General features: G+C 34.9%; 1 protein-coding gene across 1 annotated transcript in view; it reads left to right on the top strand.

Moving 5' to 3' along the window:
* The window catches only part of LOC141400503 (uncharacterized), a 122,022-nt gene that overhangs the window by 82,154 nt on the left and 22,558 nt on the right, over window positions 1–17,310 (top strand). The window contains exon 2 of the mRNA XM_073979705.1: window positions 17,121–17,269. The gene's annotated coding sequence lies outside the window, so the exon portion shown is untranslated. The remainder of the gene's footprint in view (window positions 1–17,120; window positions 17,270–17,310) is intronic.

Below are 17,310 nucleotides of genomic sequence, written 5' to 3' on the forward strand. Positions count from 1 at the left end.
TCCTAATGGCCGGTATGGTTATTCATTTTTCATATCATTTTTGATTGATAGTGTGTACTCCCCTTTAAGCGGGGTACACACGATCAGTTTTGACTGTCGATTTTTCGGAAATATCGATAAATGTCAAACTATCCAGACACCCCAAAATATTTTGTGGTTGAATGAAGACTGACAAAAAATGAACGGCCACACTGGCAAGCAACCGATTACTTGAACAAAACTGACAGTCAAAACTGATCGTGGGTACCCCGCTTAAAGGGGAGTACACACTATCAATCAAAAATGACAGCCAACGTACTTTTAGGACCATTTTCCGGCAAATAACAATATTTAGCGAAAACCCTTTTAAATACAATGTATACGGTAATTTTTATATATTACAAAAGAAATTTTTCAGTTAGGCTTTGATATTCATGAAATAGACCTTGATGACTGTCAGTTTTGCTTGTCAATGTGTGCTATACGTAATTTGCAGCAAAACTTATTGAATGAGTCTATAACGTAAAAATGGACGCTACCGCTACATTAACCCTGCAGGAAACCGCGTGTCTATGTGGTAAATATTGAGCCTCGCACTACCAACAAATATAAGTGGAATTTTTGTGTTTTACTGTAAAAATTAGTAACCTATGTCCTTCATATCAAACTACAAATGTTTCGAAACTATCAAAATTCGAAACATTTGTACTAATTATTACAAATTATCGAGTACACGGACAGACATATTGTCAAATAGTTAATAGGGGGCAGAGGTCTTATGATGTATTTTTGTTTATATTTGTGTAGTATCATTAAGAATTTAATCATATACAAAATATAAATTCATTTTTTAGAAAACTGTATTAATTATTTTCGAAGTCGAGTAATTTGAGGGTACACAAACCCGTAGTGGGATTCTGTAACTCATTTTTGCTGTTACCGGCAAAAATCGGTAAAATTAAATAGCAAAATTATGACTAAAACATAAAGAAAAGTTGACATCACTGTTTGTGTCGCTACAGGCTAGCGACTACTTTTCATTCCTCGTTAACTTACCAAAAAATCGTTAATTATCGAAATTATAAGCATTTTAATTTTACCGGCAATTATCGATAACAGCAAATATGAGTTACAGAATCCTACGAATGAACGTAAAAACCGTTTTGTGCGACATCTTTTAGAATAATTGATGCGCCCTAATGTATACTACAATAATTGGAAGGGCTGTTAGGCGTGATACCACCACAGCGCCTATCGCTTGTAAATGCACCATGGAACTAATGCCTGATTTCCGTCTGTTCTATCACCTTTGCTTATTCTATTTTTGCACGTATAAATAAAATAATTGTAGTGTAGCTCCAATATGCACCTGGCTAGAAAACATTCGAACCTACCCCTCCGACGAGCCTGTAGGCCGGTCCAAAGTACGTGCACTAGCCATTCTAACATCCGCTATGCTTACTCATACGTTATATGCTACATTCATATATCACCGTGGGTCATCTTGTAAAACAAATAAAAATCAAACCTTTCATACAGCACGGAAACAACTCGAGTTTAAGACCGCCATAATCCGGTTTATAGTCTGGTCTTCAATCATTTTGCAATTGCAATACTTGTGATGCTTAATATTGCTATTGCCACCTGAGATTTATGAACAGTTTCGATAAGACGATACGAATACAAATGTGTTCAAACTGCTACCTGAGTTACGTTTTGTTTATAAATGATTTATTTTTGTTTTCAGTCGAACAACCATTTTATACACCGAAAGGCGTTTGGTAGTAATTCGAACGAATTTGATTTCGGATCGTCTTAGAAATCAAATATATTATAGTCATTCATTAACCATCATTCAAAACACAAATTTGTTTTTCACTGAACACTAATTTTAAATGTAAGTTATATGCATAGGTAAGGGTACTTTACACGATATGAAAAAATACATTTTGAAATGTGATATTTTATTGGTATTTTTCCCATTGATCTTTATTAAGTTTCGCATATTAGTGGAGGGTCTTTTTCCAGCTTTTTTCCTCAGATGAATCCATAAAGTTTTTGTAAATAAGAATTACGTCTAGAATGTCTTGTCGTGGTAGATTTTATATTGTATTTACTTTTTTTGATTTTCAGGTTCCAAAAACCACAATTTTGACGTTGTCGTTAAATAAGTTGTAGAAGATCTTCAAATAAACCTCAGAAAACTTATTTTACCTAATGCCATTGCTTCATATACAACCCTTTGCCACAGACAAATTAAATGTACATATAGACAAAGGAATGCTCTAAACAATGTTCTTAACATCGAGTTTGTTGGCAGAACAACTCAATTAAAACTACAATAAATACAACTCTATAAAGTTAGTTTTTGACGGAATCTACATCCTCGGATAAAAATGTAAAAGAAAATCTTGCAAATTTTTCTCAAAAACCGCCTTCGAAAAATATTCAGTATTTTGGTTTGAGTCTGTTGACAGAACACAGCATGAGTAATCTTTTGTCTATACAATTCGTTTTTCTATGCCAGTACCATAACTTACAGTTCTCCGATGTTTTCAGTATGTATTACATTTTTATTTTCCAGTGTTGTAAGATGGTTGCGCCATACTTTTTGGGTCCCCTCGTAACAATACAACATAATGTTCGTATCATTAGAAAATATAACGTCATCAAAGTACTTTAAAGGGCTTGAAATCTTCTCTGTAGAAAATTCGTTTCCCTATATTTTACGGGGAGAGCAGTTGTTTTTACTATCCCTTCGTGATAGAAAATATAACGTCATCAAAGTACTTTAAAGGGCTTGAAATCTTCTCTGTAGAAAATTCGTTTCCCTATATTTTACGGGGAGTGCAGTGGTTTTTCCTATCCCTTCGTGATAATGCTTTTCTGACTTTTTCACGTAACGCACATATTCCAAAATCGTTTTCAATTACAAAACCAAAATTTGATTCTGGTTTGTGGTCTATTATTGATTTCCTAAATTATTTGGTGACGAAAAGTTATAGACTCTACATTTCTATATACCATGAACGCCATAAAAATTCTTAATTGCAAACAAATCGTGGGAATATTCACAATTTTATTGCACTTTAACTGATTTGCAAACATTTAGACCAAGGCCAAGAAATCAAGTACATACAGTTTTTGTTGTTGTTATTTCTGGCCGATTTCTGATTTATTGCCCTTATGATATTTTAAACAGTAAAAAACTTAACATTATTGAACTAAATTTTGTTTTAATCTTAAATTAAAAATTAAATTTTCCAAACTCGTTGGTAATATTTTTTTTGTTTAAAAAAGAAAATGTGTTGTGCTACATTTGTTAAGTGAAAACAAAATTACTCCAGACACGTAAATCTGGATCGGTTGGTTTTTACTGCTTACATTACGTTAATACTATACAATTGCGACATCTGTTGAAACGGAAGAAAAAACTTCTAATGTGGTTTTATAATTTAGTGGTTTACGATAAAATGATACGATAAAACCTGCGCCTAGAAGTAAACTACAAAATTTGAAATTATTTGTGATAATTTACGGTATATAATATTTTACGGTATATAATAGCAAAATATAAGAATTTTTGTTGTTGACATTTTTTTGGTTCCAGGACGAATTTTCTAATTCGGCCTTATCTCGCACATTTGCACCAACAGTGACCTACTGATAAAATTTCAAGCTCATAGCTTTAGCCGTTTTGGCTGGGCGTTGATGATGAGTCAGTCAGTCACTTATCACCAAGCTCAAATATATAATAGAGATACGCAATGGAGATCTTCTGGAGAAACACACGTGCTTACATTTCTTTAAGTTAAGGTCCATATTATTAATGTTGCACCATTTGGATAATGAGTATAAATCATTTTGGAGTAATTTAGCTTCAGTTGGTGACCTATGAGTTAGGAATATCTTAACATCATCAGCATACATAAGTATTCTAGAATTATGGATTGAAGAAGGCAAATCATTCACAAATAACAAAAACAGAATAGGACGAAGGTGACTACCTTGAGGAACGCCAGATGGTACTCTAATTGATTTCGATAGAGAGTTTTGTAATGAAATAACCTGAGACCTGTCAAGCAGATATGGGTGCCACCGTGGTGCAATGGTATGCACGCCCGCCTTGCACGTACAAGGTCGGGGGTTCGATTCCCCGGCCAGGCAACATCAAACAGTTTTCAACGGTGGCAAAATACCCCTCAGTAATGTTGGCGACATTTCCTGAGTATTTCAGCCTTGAAAAACATCTCAACAAGTGGTGTCTTAAGACACGCCGTTCGGACTCGGCGATAACAGTAGGTCCCATATCATTGAGCTAAAATATGAATCGGGGTACACTCATTGATATGAGAGAAGTCTCCCTTGTCCCGTATGGGATGTGTTGGAACAATGTTTTGTTTTGTTTGTTTTTTTGTCAAGCAGATAAGAAGAGATCCAGCCAAACAATGAATTACTAAAGCCTATCCGGTCAAGTTTATAAAGCATTAGCTTATGGTTTACCCTATCAAACACCTTAATAAAATCTGTATAAATCGTCTGTTTACCATGAACAAAACCAAAAGCGATGTTGATGGGGGCAGATAATAGGCAAAACCTTAAAAGTGATTACTTCTGTTAAAAGCTTTTCAAATAATTCAGGTTTAGCACTTACAGCCTGTTCATGTATGTCGACCGAAAGGTTTCTTGCGCTTCGGAAGTGGAAAAAAATCATTTTCTGTTCATGTAAACACCTTCGAAACGAAAATCTATGCGACCGACAAGCCCTACGAAATAACACGTAAACGTACACTTTTCCATTAAATTTGGGTTTATGTATTTCGAAAGGACTGCCTCTTATAGAAAGAGAATGCCAAAATCACTCACTTGCTTTGTAGCTGCCGAGTAGAACGTAAACTCGCGATTAACACCGAAAATCTTAAAAACAAATTTATGCAACACATTCTTGAAACAAAATAAAAATTTTACAGATACGTTTCAATGGCGCTTTCATTCATTATTTTGAAGAAATCAATTAAATAAAATAATTCAAAATACCGACACATTTTATTTTTCAAACAAAACAAATCACACATATTCCAATGTTTGTATGTATATGTGGATTTTGTTTTCATTTCTCATTTGGCTCTCATTTATGGAACATAGTTGTACAAATGTACATTCAAATTAGTAGTATTTCGCATAGGATACATAACGGCAGTCGCACGATAGTTTTCGAAATACCTGAACGCATTTTTAGACGGAAACGAGTGACTGCTTTCCTTTCGTACATGTTTCCGTGCGACATACATGAACAGGCGGTTAATTTAGCTATTCCTCTATAATTTGAGACTTCACACAAGCTACCTGATTTATGAATTGGTATTAGAAATGATTCTTTCCACACAGAATGGAAGTGACTATATTTTATGGAATAATTATATAATAATGTTAATGGAATAGCCAATGTATTTGAGTAACATTTTAGAATAGTGCTTGGAATATCATCGGGTCCAGGGCAATTATTTATTTTCAGAGAGCGTAAACCTTTTAAGACTTGAGCGCTTTGAGAGAAAGGCATAGATATTGTACTAACCGAGTTTATATTGTACGGGTACGGACTATTTAAATTACAAATATAGTCTGATTATGTTGACGAAAAGAAATTTGCAAAACATTCTGCTATTTCCTCGTCAATAACAAACTCTTTACTATCACACTTAATGGCAGAGGGTTTAGAGGAATCCTTACGTTTCATATTAACAAATTCATAAAACGACTTTGGATTTGATTTAAATCCGATTTTAACTTTTTCTAGATACTGATCATATGCATTACGAGCCCCTAATGTTAATTTAGATCTAGCTATAGAATAATTTGTATAGTAAACAGTGGAACCAGTTTTCTTAAATTTTCGAAAATGTCTATTTCTAAAATATTTAAGAGATACTAATTCAGGAGTGATCCATGGAGATATATCAGAATTTACAATACGGATTTTCGGAACACATTCTAGTAAGAAATTATATAGAGTGGCATAGAATTTATCAAGAATCATGATATCCATTGATATCAGCAATGTGGGATGATGAATATCTTCTGGAGTAGAAATTGGCAAATGATGACTTAATTCGAAAAAATGAGGATCATTTACGAACGCTAAATCAAGTGTCCTATTGTTAACGTTTAAGATATTATTAACCTGATACAAATTAATTTCAGAAAAACGGGCAACAATGTCAGTAATCCATGGGATAGAGCGCATCAGAGTCTGGTAGTGCAATCCATTTAATCGTCGGCAAATTAAAACCACATAGAACAATTAAGCGATCAGAATCAGATAATTTTGATGCAACAATATTTATTGCTAATAAATGACGTTCATATAAAAAAAATTCAGATAAACGAGGAATATAAAATAACGTAACGAATAATTTGAATTTTTTTAAATCGATGCAAATTGCTATAATTTCAATATCATCAAAATCACAAACTAACATACTTGAAGAAAATTTATTATTAACAGCAAGCAGAACTCCGCCACCTTTTGATCACATCGACCTCTTGTATAGATTTGGAATTCAGGAAAGAATACTTCGGTGTTCAAGACTAAGCTTTTAACCAAGTTTCTGTGAAGGCAACAATGGAATATTCGAAACCTAAACACTCAACATATAATCGAGATAGTTTTTTTTTTTTTTAATTCAGTATTTATTTACATTCATTAAATACAAATTTTGAAATCGCTCCGCGCCTCTGATGGCAATATTGGAGCGAATAGGCAACCAAAAATAATACTAGAAAACAAATACTGTTATACAATATAACTAATATTTTTATTTTAAATGTTACTATTGTTAAATTTAAGTAAAGACAAATATAATATATAAAAGATTGTTTTAAAGTGTTATCAATAAAGAAAAATAAGAAAAATCATAGAAGTAATTCCACATTTGAGAGAAGAAATTCCATAACTCTAGTTTTAAAGATAGACAATGTGTTACTGTTTCTTATACTCAACGGTAAACAATTGTATTCGATACTGCCGGAGTAGTCAATTCTTTGTCTGGTGATTTCAAGACGACATCTAGCAACTCTCAAGTCTGTAGAGTTCCTGGTATTAAACGTGTTTGAATTTACAAGGATGGGTACAGAATCTATTCCAATATTATGAACAGTTTTATACACACGAATTAGAAGTTGTTTTTTGTATAATCCACGGATAGGTAAAATAGTTTTTGCATAATCTTTGTACAGGGATTTAGTGTTATGACGGATATCAAGATTGTACACACATTTAAGAGCTTTGTTTTGAGCAGCTTGTAAAGATTTTAACTCAGAAGTCATTTTGTTAGCATAGGCAATCGCCAAATATTCAAGATGACTATGGATTAATGCCTGATAAATCATCTTCTTTGTAACTACATTGAGCTTTCTTCTAAATTTGTACAATACTCCAAGTGCCGAAGACAGCTTTGATTTTAAAAACCGAATGTGGTCATCCCATTTCAGATTGCCCTGAAGTCTTATACCCAAATAAGTTAGGCTAGACACTTCACTTATCCAATCACCATTGACCAAAATTCTAAAATTGTCACTTAAACTTGGGGAAGATGGACGAAATCGTATTAAATTAGTCTTCTTTGGGTTAAGCACAAGTCCATTTAACCTAGCAAATCCACAAATTAATTCAGCATCCCGCTCCAACATTAATTTAAGGTCAGAATCACATTTATAAGGATAAAAAATAGATAAATCGTCTGCAAACATCACAATCGACCCAGCAAGGCCAATGTTATTTATGTCATTGATGTATATCATAAATAGAAGTGGTCCGAGAATACTTCCCTGGGGAACTCCAAACTGCACCGATGATGTAGAACTCCTCACATCACCAATTTGCACAAACTGTTTTCTATTTAATACATAACTCCTCAACAAATCCACACTCTTTTCATGTACGCCATAAAAACCTAGCTTTTTCAACAAAATATTATGTTCTACTAGGTCAAAAGCCTTAGTAAAATCGTAGAATACACCCGCTACACCTGAAGAACCTCCATCAAGACCTTGACATATTTTATTAACCACACTCAGTATGGCTTCATCCGTTCCACGACCCTTTCTATATGCAAATTGTGTGTTACATATTAGACCTCCCTCCTCAAAAAACTGTAGTAACTGGGAGTGAAATAAACGTTCGAATATTTTATCAATCGATGACAATATAGCTATAGGTCTATAATCTTGTGGGAGTGTAGGTCTTGAAATTTTTGGTATGGGTATAACCTTATGAAGCTTTAATACATCGGGATAGATTGAAGTCGTAATCATCGTATTAAAATGTTAGTGATGTAGGGTGTTACAATGTCAGACGTTTTACATAAAAGTTCAGATGTAACATTATCTTCACCTGGACACTTTGACTTTTTCATGTTTTCAATTACATTTTTAACATCAATTGGAGTGACCATCGTCAACTCAAAGTCAGATCTACGTCTGTCCAATGTTCTCAACTGGTTATAGTGATCACAAAGATGTATATTTAAGTCATTCTTCAACATAAGAACCGAATCCACACAGTAATTATTAATCATCTGAGATTTAACAACATCATCCTCAATAGGAAGACCTTCATTATTGAGAATCGTCACATGTCTTCCACAAAATATTATTCAAAAATCGCCAACAATTTTTTGGATCTGTTCTAATTTGTAGTAAATTGCTCTCAAAATAATTGAGCATAGAATTTCGCAGTGCTATTTTTATGATTTTGCTGATTCTTTTTAATCTCTCATTAATGAGTACCCGATTCTTTGATTTTCTTCTCCTTCGCAACAACTTTTGCTTTTCTTCCATCAACAACACCAAATTACGATTGACCCAAGGGGCTACATCAAACCTACACTGCCTGGAGTATTTTGAAATGATTTGCTTGAGTCTACAGCATCATTTATTACACCAATAAGACCTGATGTCATAACTGATGGATCCGAACTACCAAGTAAACTTGGAACTTTTTGCGAAAGAACCCTTTGAATATTATTGTAATCTAAAAATACCTTAGACACCTCATAGGAACTCTTTGCCACAGAGTCTAACTTTAGTCTTAAACAAACAAAATTGTGATCACTCAGTTCATTTTGTACCGACGCCACAAAATAATTGCCATATATATTTGAAAAAATATTGTCAATGCAAGTTCTACTACTCGGCCTTGTAATCAAATTGTGACAATTCACAAAGTCATATGACTGAAACAGATTCAACATACTATTCGAATGAAGACCAGCTATGAGGTCAATATTTGAGTCACCCATTACTATTGATGGGCCATTCCCAAATTGTGATAAACGTTTATCCATTATATTTAAAAAACAAGAAATGCTACACTTAGGAGACCTATAGAATGATGTTAATTTTAGCATCTTACCATTCACCTTTATATTGTGTACTTTCAAAATTACTATATTAACAAAATCGACTGTTTCAGAAAGTTTTTAATTTTGAATTAAAGCCCCTTGCATTCGGAATAACATAGATTTAAAGAGTTGATCAGTTTTTTTAATGCCTGTGCTACTCGTTGTGGTAAGCGGACAAGATTATCAGATCTTTCTATAAACTCTTTCACAAATGTACAATTAGGACAGAACTCCCTAGATATCACCATTTCAAATATAATGGCAGGAACTATAATTTTAAAAGATCTATTTGGAGAGAAAGAAGAACGGAGTTTAAAAGATTTTAAATAGAATTCGCCTTCAATTCTAGATTTAATAAAATAACTGATGTCATCGACGGACGTATCCAGCGAAAACCTTGAAACAAATACCATTTTCATGGGAGGTGCCGCAGATATTTGTTTTGGGGAAATTTACAGGATAGGCGCCTGAACAGCAGCAGTTCCCGATGCAGAGACAATCGCATGAGGAAGTGAAGACTTATTGCTGCTATGAGTGGAAAGTGCAGTCCCTCTTGGAACAACACCTTCAAGGCACTGCAGTCTAGGAGTCGACATTCCATCTGTCGTGCCCATTACATTCCGCGATAATGCAAGTGAAGCTGTGTGGGCAGATGACTGCGCACAATCTACTTCATCAGGTATATTAGCTGAAGCTGACAGTGTCACATTGCTTCCACTGGAAACGCTACGTTTACGAGCAGGCACAGCTTTTGCTGATGCCTTTCTTGCATACCCTTTCCGTTTCTGGCCCGACGCGATTGGTGATGACAAACAATCATCTAAGAGTATTGTGAATTTAGAGAATCGAGACTGTACTGGCAGTAAATCATTGTTTGCCGCAGTTATTTCAGACGATAACTCCTTTACAAAATTGTGCAATTCAGAGTTAATTTTTCTACAATTACCACAACACCACCTACGACTAATGTTATAATTTAGAGCCTCAACTATGTGGGTTCCAACACGTGCACAGTTAGCATAAAACTACCAAAAAGGCAAAAGAGGAAAGCAAAAATAAAGAATTTGCCGTATTTGTTACAAAGTAAAATCAATTATAACCTTAACACTACACTTCACCAATATAACCACTTGTATTGTGAGTACTTAATAACACTTTAATACATTTTTAGATAAAAAAACAAGGTTAACTACTTTAATTTATATTTTTTTAAAAAAAGATAGAACACAGCACAAAAACAGGTGTCAACACAAACACAAAACACAACAATTTCTGGGGCATATTTGTAATAGTTTTTAGGTTTTTGTAGAAATTTCCTATTTCCATTGAACTATAGCAATTAGTGCCTCAATTGAATTTCATTCACCTTTGCCTTTCTTTTGTTATTTGTTGCAAATTCAATTGCAGTTTTTGCTCATCCCGATTGAAAAATGTCGGTCACTCCTCTCACACGCTTCGTTAGAGCCACCGAGGCAGTGGTAAAATTCGATGATTCGTTCGACTTGCGTAAAGACAATTGTTGTAGCGTGTATAAGCTACAAATATATTCCTCTGAAGTTCAGAATTTGTGGAACAAGGCAAAATTCGCCTATGAGGAGTGCTTAATCTATCTTACTGTAAAAAATAAAAAATTCCAGTGTAAGTCACGAACAAGTCTGACCTCTTTATTTTTTCCTGTGATATTTATATAAAAATTCTTAAGTCTAACATTGAGTCATAATCTATAATATTTACAATAATACTCGATGTTTAGTAACTCCCAACCAATAGGAAAAGAGTTCAATATCGTTTCAATTACATATGTATGTGTGTATGTAATATTTCACATATGTTGTCATTTATTTGAGTCTTGCATTCATATTTTAGAATTCACTCAATTCAAATTTACTATTGGAATATTCTTCACTCCCATTGGCTAACTTCTGACACATTACAATAGTCTTGAATACCAATTGGAACTCCAAACCATTGCCCTACATATGAGTGAGTAATGAACTCGCTGTGACGCTCCGAAACAAAGAAACAAAGCATGAAAGCAATGAACTTGCTGTGACGCTTGACCAGCACAACTAAACAAAATATCGAACATCTAAATGTATGACAACAATGTGTTGGTGACATACTACACTCTCACGCTTAAAAGAAATGTATACAATTTCTGTTGTTTACTAAACAAATTGTGTACTTTTTACGACAATTCTTTACGGTGGTGTCAAGTAGTTTCTTTGTGGATCACTAAAAAGTACAAAATTGTTCTTATGAAATATGATCTTAAGTGGGCTAAGTATTTTCTTTTTTTCTCTTATCTTTTTTTTTTGTATTTGACAATAAAATAATTTCTTGTTTACGTTAATACTTATAGTAAGATTGTTATTCATAAAAAAATATTTTGGCTTAAGATTACTTATGACATTTCTTTAATAAGTTCCTATAAAATACTTTTTCTTTGTTATTAATTCTTATCGTAACATGTAAATTATCAATATTAATTATTTCATATGGACCATGATAAGGAGATTCTTTTTTCTTCCTATACTCCTTTTTAACTAAAATTAAATCTCCTATTTTAAGATCTATTCTATTCGTATTATTCAATTAGTTTAAGCTTCTTTTAACATTAGTTTGTTCAATTATATTTCTAGCGTTTTCTAACGAAATTTTTAACCTAAGCTTTAATTCTTTAGCATAATTTTCTGTGTCATATACTTGATTACTATTCATTAATTTTTTCTCTGGTATTGTTGGTTTTTATTTACAAACCTTTGCCTTTTAATTTTGTAAATAATAAGTAAGCTTTTTTGTTTTCTAATTTTAATGTGTTTGGTTTTATTTTGTTTTGTAATTCAGTGGATGCTATGTGTGAGTGTGTATGTACAATGTATGTTGATTTGAACTATGTTTTGTAATATAATTTTTAGGGTTTTAGATAGCACAATTTAACTCTAAATAGACTATAGATTTAATTCAATTGGTTTTTATGTACAGTGGTGTAGCTTTTAGCTGTTTTTACTTAGCACAATATTTATGATAAGTTTTAAGTAGATGTAAGTTTTAGTTAATTTTAGGCAAATTTTACACATTGCAATATTAGGTTTAAGTAGCAAAATTCGAATTATTTTTTTAAATGTATTGATTGTTCTGTGTATATTTTAACTTCAATGTTTAACTTTGTGTTTGTTAATGTAACAGAATGTAACTTGTTTGTTTTTTTTATGTAACTATTTGTTCTTAGTTTTTAACAAAGTGTTTGTTTCAAATTTTTTAATTGTAAGTATGTAACTTGAGCGAGGAGAAGCACGGTCGAACGCTTTAAAAGATCACTGACAGACTGAGCGATCGCTGCTCTTTGCGTTGCTTTATAGGATTACAATTCCAGGATTTATTGGAAAAGAGAGCAAAATGTTAATAGCTAGCGACTGCGGGTTATATGTATGTGTGTATATATGTACAAATGTAATGTTAGCCAAAAATTCATCAAAACAACGCTACAGTGCTCGCAATAAGTATGGTCCTAGACCTTACATTCTCCGCCCCAAGACTCAGTGCATCCTTCTCATTAAATATTTGGCAGATTCCTTATTGGCCCAGTGAAGACATAGCCCAAGTGAGTGTTGTAAGCCTGCACATCGCCCACTCCAGCCGCCGTACAGCCTTCACTTCGTATCGCAGGATAGGTGTCAGCCCCCAGCTAAAATTCTATTGGTATGTTGTTTCTTGGGTCTGGGTCAGCAATAGCTTCTTCGCTAAAATATGAAGTTGGGTCCTCTAGAAAACGGTCTGAGTTAACTCTTCTTGGTAGCTTGTCTGTTACAAGAGCATTAATTTTATGTGCCCAAGTTGAATTTGGTCTACGGCTCATAATTTTAAAAGCGGTATATCTTCTATCTTGGTACCGGAATGACCTCAGGCCCATCCTCTGGAACGATGAGTAGGTAATCCGAGACATTACCGCCGACTGACTCAACAACGTTCTAATTGTATAATATGTGTCCATACTTTCAGTGGTCACACGAAGCAACACCGTGGGCACAAACACTAGATCCCAGGAGAATGACAGTTCGACAATTACTGCAGGCTGCAAACTGTCTTCAGTTGCCCCATGCAACATCGTATGATGACGATGTTCGCACCTTCTACAGCCAGTAATACTGGGGCAGTCGGGGGCCAAATGGCTTCTCGCCAGGTAGTTTCTGCAGTAGCCCCGACTCTCAACTGTCTAATATCTCTGGTATGGCGTCTGATCTTTGAAGCGTTGGCATGAACTGATGACATGATCTAGTTGGCACAGACCGCAGGAGTATTGCCAATGGCCTGGGGCCTGGGCGGCGTTCTGCGACTTGACGGGCTGGGCCGACTTCAGGACGTAATGGGCTGCGTTCTGCGACCAAGCGGCGGGCCTCTCTTCTCTCTGGTCGTCTTGGGCTTTGCTCGAGGCGACAATCTTGATTTGGGAAGTATGGAGCCATCTGTAAATAAACGGGAAGGAGGAGTACTATGGTTATTTTTATTAAAAAAGGGGTCCGACTAATTAGTCGGAAAATAACTTGACAACCTTCGTTATGGGTCGGCTGATGTTACCACTAGCAGTCTTTATGTCTACGACTCTTACGTTTTGGTCGGTTCCTTGGTGGGTCTTTATAATTCGTACTAACTTCCAATCAGTTGGTGATGAACGTTCATCTTTAAGTACAATTAAATCACCCTGATGATTTGATACTTCCATTTAGTTCGTCGATGGAGCTCATGTAAGTATTCAGTTTTCCATCTATTACAAAAATATTGGGAGTTAATTTTCAAACGCTTCCACCTATTGACAATGCTAACATCTTGGTCTTAAACATCCGGGCTCAGGAGGGGCTAAAATTGGTGTACCGATCAAGAAGTGGCCTGGGGTCACGGGGCGACAAATCGCTAGGATCATCACTAGCTGAACTCAAGGGTCTTGAATTAAGACAAGCTTCAATTTTCGACAAGATTGTGGAAAATTCTTGGAAGTTAAAAGTCATTTTTGGTATGCATTTCTTCAAATGTGTCTGGTGTCAGGTGTGGAGCACCGGGTAGAATAAACTTCCAATCGAGATTTTAATGGGAATTTTGAACAATCGCATTATTTTGTAAATCTTTCATGAACAAGAGTCTGTCTTTCTTAAGGACATCGACTGCTCCAACAAAATTAGTTCCGTTGTCGGAGTAAACACAAGATGGGCACCATCGCCTACTAATAAATCTAGAGAATGCCGCTAAAAATGACTGAGTCGAGAGGTCACTTGTTGGTTCGAGGTGTATGGCTTTAGTAGCAAAGCATACGAAAAGGCAGACATATCCTTTTGTAATAAGACATGCTCTTCCCGTAAAATTTCGTATGCTGAAGGGTCCCGCAAAATCTACGCCAGTGTTAGTAAAGGCTATCTAGCAAAGTTGAGAAGAATTATTGGGTGTCGTTCTTCGAAAGTGAGTGCTGGCGATTGAACCAATCTCCCATGAGCTCGCATAATACCCTATGGATCTATGTATGGCTTAAAAGACAGCAAAGGACTCTTTGGAGGAATTCTGGATCTTTTCTCTAATGCTTGAAACTCTTCTGGGAAAAAGAACCGTTGGGTGCGAATTATACTGGCACGTTTGCCATAGGGATAGGCAAGTCGACTTTCGATTAATCGATTAGTCGACTTTTTGGTTTGAAAAGTCTAAAAATCGAAGTCGAGAAATCGAAAAGTCGACCTTTCATGGTCGACTTTCGATTTTCTTACCAAACTTTTTCTATATGACAAATATTGTAATAACACCCTCTGTTGACAGCAATATGTATCAAAAAAGCAATAAAATCGATCAAAATCGATTTTAGTCGACTTTGATCATAATCGAAAGATCGATAAGTCGACGTTGCTGTTAAAGGTGAAAATCGAATGATCGAAAAGTCGACTATTCCGATGAAGGTAAAAATCGAAAGATCGAATAGTCGATTTTTGACTTCGATTACGTATCCCTAGTTTGCCGGCCTGAATTTCAACTTCAGAAGTTATAGGGTTTTGTCTACAAACGAGTGTGTTTTTCCAACATCTGAGTGCTTGCGCATATGCTCTGTATACTCTTGTTAACGAAGGCATGTTTCTCATGGGGTCTTTATCCATCATTTGTTCCATATTTAACATCAAAAGTTTCGAAGTTTTTGTTTCCAGTGTAACTTCGCAAATTTCTTTCGATGGCCAACTATTTTTCGGTAATTTTAACCAATCTGGTCCTGTCCACCAGAGTTGGTAATTACTAATCTCGCTGGGTGAGCACCTACGACTAGCAATGTCCGCTGGGTTATCCTTAGAATCAAAGTGGGCCCAATTTTATATTCCAACATGTTCTAAAAGGGGGGTTTCTCAGCCATGCGAGGACAATGGTTGAGTCTGTCCAAAAGTGAACATTAAATTTCGAAATTTGGAGATTGTTTAATATTGATGATGCCAATTTTGATAAGAAAACATCTCCACAAAGTTCAAGTCTTGGTAGTGATATTTCCTTAATTGGGGCTACTTTTGTTTTAGCCGTTAACAATGAGGTTTTTATTTTATTACTTGTATCTCGAGTTCTGATGTACAATACTGCTGCATATGCACTCTCAGATGCGTCACAGAATCCGTGAATTTCCACGTCGTTGTCTGGAGCGTAATTTATCCCCCGTGGAATCTTTAAGTGCTCAATGTCTCCGCTATTCTTAACAAAGTTCTGCCAGTTCATAAGAGTAATTGCCTTCAATATGTCATCCCAGTTAATCTTGTCCAGCCAAATCTGCTGCATCACTAATTTGGCGACAACTACAATGGGAGCAAGCCACCCACATGGGTCGAACAGTTTGGCAATTGTCGATAGGACTTCTGTTTTTGTGTAAGATGTTTTAATTTCCATTGTGGGTGGTGTGAACGAGAAAAAATCACCACAAATATTCCATTTTATTCCAAGTGCCTTTGTGGAGGCATCATCTACGCAGTCAAGAGCACGAGGAAAAGCATTTTCCTGTTTTTAATACGTTTTTGTCACATTAAATCACTATAAAATAACAATTTGTTACCTGATTTTTAAAAATTATGGCTTGTTCGAAAGCCCTGATTTTCACCTTTCAAAAAATTTCAAAAATAAGCTGTAAAAGTCCGTTGTGGAAAAAAGAAGTTATGTCACTACTTTTGCCGTTATAAAATCAAAAAACTAAGTGACCCAAAGAAAACGGAAAATATGCATCAGAACCCCTGCAAAAAATGTTGTCCACTTTTGTAGCACAGTGATATTTTTGGTTCGTTACCTGTCTATTTCATCAGCTCAAAGCCAGCCGATTCCAAAGCAGCCGCTAACTCTTTGCGAGATTTAATAGTATCTTCTATTGAATGACCTCCTGCTAGAACGTCGTCAACGTATAAGTTTTCCAAAATAACTTTTAAGCAATTGGGTATGTGTCTTTTGTATCTTCAGCTAATTGTATGAGTGTTCTAAGCGCCAAGAAGGGTGCGCAGTTTACGCTAAAGGTAACAGTTTGTAATTCGTAATCCTCTATGGGGTCAGTAGTGCGATTCTGTTACTTTTTTTAATAACGAACCGACATCGGTAGTTAACGAAAATATTCGGTTGAGTTAACGAATGTGCAATTCTGTAAATTTATGTTACCGATTGTATAAATTGGTAGCACATACCGACGAATATCGATAGAAAGACAAATTGTCAAAATTTTATTTTAATATTTATTATTGTATTTTTAAGTTGAAAATGCTATTTCTTCGCAACTACAGAAGACAAAACGCGTAAAGAACAAAACATATCTTTTCTTGGAAGGTTTGTGCCTACAATGAGTGTTAGCAAGTATCCCAACAATGCGTTTCCCAAGGGTAACTTCAACGTCAAGTTTGTATGTAAGTACTTCCAGGAGATAAATGAACAATACATACATCTC

Source organism: Musca autumnalis, unplaced genomic scaffold (assembly GCF_047663935.1).
Source record: "Musca autumnalis isolate F117 unplaced genomic scaffold, ASM4766393v1 scaffold_30, whole genome shotgun sequence".
In the NCBI taxonomy this organism is placed as follows: domain Eukaryota; kingdom Metazoa; phylum Arthropoda; class Insecta; order Diptera; family Muscidae; genus Musca; species Musca autumnalis.